Source organism: Pan troglodytes, chromosome X, assembly GCF_028858775.2.
Source record: "Pan troglodytes isolate AG18354 chromosome X, NHGRI_mPanTro3-v2.0_pri, whole genome shotgun sequence".
NCBI lineage: Eukaryota > Metazoa > Chordata > Mammalia > Primates > Hominidae > Pan > Pan troglodytes.
In genome coordinates, this window is record NC_072421.2 from 23,581,297 (window position 1) to 23,584,150 (window position 2,854).

Genomic DNA, 2,854 nt, shown 5'->3' on the forward strand with positions numbered 1-2,854 from the left:
ATCTGAAGCTTTGACAATTATATCATGATCATTTCCTAGCAGGCAGTTTGTACTACCTGCTCCTGTGGTAAGCACTTTAATAAGTGTTATTATATATATTTGTAATAACCATAACACATCTTACTTACTCGATTTTTATAGATGGGAAAATATAGTCAGAGAAGTTTAGTAAATTTCGCAAGGTAATACAGGCAACAACTGGTGAAAGCAGGATACATATCTTAAGGTAATCCATTATACAGGTCTTCTCAAGCCTTAATGTGCATATGAATTATCTGTGGACCTTATCAAAATGCAGATTCTGATTCAGAACATCTAGGATGGAGCCTAAGATTATTCATTTTTAACAAGTTCCCAGGTGATGCTGTTGGTTTGCAGATTATACTGAGTAACAAGGCATCATATCTATACTGTGCCTTGTTGAACTGATTTAATTGGAAAAATGTTCCATCTTTCTACCTAAATCAAAGCCTGAATGACAGAATCAGGGATCAGAGTTGGAAGGACTAATTTACTAATAGCAGCATTAAGAATAGCTAACATTGACATGTTATTATGTGCGCTTGATGTGAATTGTCTCATTTTTATACTGACAACCACCCTAGAGATAAATATCATTTTAACATCATTTTACAAAAGAGAACAGTTAGTCACAGAGCAGGTAAGCAACTTACCCAATGTCACACCAATGGAGGAGATGAAAATCTAACTTCAGTCTATCTGATATGGCCCCTGCTCATAATCACTACACTCTGCTGCATCTTATTGCATGTGTCTGGTTACATAACAAAGACAAGTGTTAGCCTCATCTTTAAGTGAGGTCAGCCTCTGTCTTTCCAGCCACTCTTATCTGGACTCACAAAAACCAGCCTCCTCCATCAGGCTTGATGATGGCATGAATTTTATTAGCAATCTTGGCCCACCTTCCAATGGAGTTAGAATCAGTCTTGCTCTCACAGACATAGCACCAAGTGTACCACATGGGTTCTGTCTCACTCGCATAAGCCCTAGCCTGGGTTGAAGCAGTCTATAAACCAACCTTCTATCCTGTTTCCTTCTACCAAATATTCCAATGTTTTATTGACAACAAAATATCAACTTGAACCATAGCCTGCTTGAGTGGGACCCTGACACCTCACCAATTACTTGTTTCTGAGAGTTTCATAATCCCAGTGGCTCTCTGAATGGCACGTCGCCTGTGTTCCATTGGCCTATATGCCTATCTTTAAGCCAATACTATATTATTATGATTATTGTAGCTTTGTAATATACTTTGAAATCAGGAAGCATGATGTTTTCACCTTTATTCTTCTTTCTCAAGATCAATTTGGCTATTCATGTTCTATCGTGGTTCCATATTAAAACCTTTAGAATTGTTTTTAATATTTCTGTAAAAAATGCCACTGGGATTTTAATAAGAATACAGGATGTCCTTCCATTTGTGTCTTCTTTCATTTATTTCATCAATGTTTTCTCATTTTCAGTATACAAGTCTTCACCTCCTTAATCAAGTTTATTCCTAGGTATTTTATTCTTTTTGGTGCTATCATAAATGAGATTGTTTTCCTAATTTCCTTTTCAGATTGTTTATTGTTAGTACATAGACATGCAACTCATTTTTGTGTGTTGATTTTGTATACTGCTAAATAAATCCATGCATATATGGTCAACTGATCTTCTACAAGGGTGCCAAGAATATACAATGGAAAAAGGATAGTCTCTTCAACAAACGGTGTTGGGAAAACTGGATATCCACGTGTGAAATAAGGAAATTGGACCCTTATCTAACACCATACACAAAAATCAACTCAAAATGGGGCAGACTTAAACATAATACCTGAAACTGTAGGGATACACATATATGTAATCTATCTATCTATCTATCTATCTATCTACCTACCTACCTACCTACCTACCTACCTATCTGGGACTACATCAAACTAAAGTGCTTCTGCATAGCAAAGGTAACAACAGAATGAAAAGGCAACCTATGGAAAGGGAGAAAATATTTGCAAACCATAAAACCATATATCTGATAAGCAGTGAAACCTCAAGATACACAAATAACTCCTACAACTCAATATTTTTAAGAAAAAACTACTAACCCAATTAACAAATGAGCTGAGGACCTAAACAGACATTTTTTTCAAAGAAGGCATATCAACAGCCAACAGGTATATGAAAAAAAAAGCTCAATGTCACTAATTATCAGGGAAATGCAAATCAAAACCATAATGAGACAATACCTCACACCTGTCATTAGTCTATTGTCAATAGACTAATAGACTGTCAATAGTCATTGACTATTGACTATTATCAAAAAAAACAAAAGACAAGTGTTGAGGAGGATATAGAGAAGTTGGAATCCTTACACCCTGTTGATTGGAATGCAAAATAATGTAGCCATTATGGAATACAGTATGGGTTTCTCAAAAAATTACAAATAGAACTACCATATGATCCAGCAATCCCACTTCTATTTATGAAAATAACTGAAATCTGACTCTCAAAGGGATATTAGCATTCCTATGTTCATTGCAGCACTGTGGAAACATCCAAAATGTCCACTGGTAGATGAATGGATAAAGAAAATGTGGTATATACATATACAGAATAGAATACAATTTAGCTTTTCAAAAGAAGAAAATTCTGCAATATGCTACATGGATAAACCTTGAGGACATTATGCTAAGTGAAATCAGCCAGTCACAGTAAGACACATACTGCATGATTCTACTCATATGAGATATCTAAAATAGTCAAACTCATAGAATCAAAGAGTGAAATGAAGGTTTCCAGGGGCTGGGAGGGATGAGAATATGTAAGAGTAATTAACAAGCATAAAGTTTCAGTC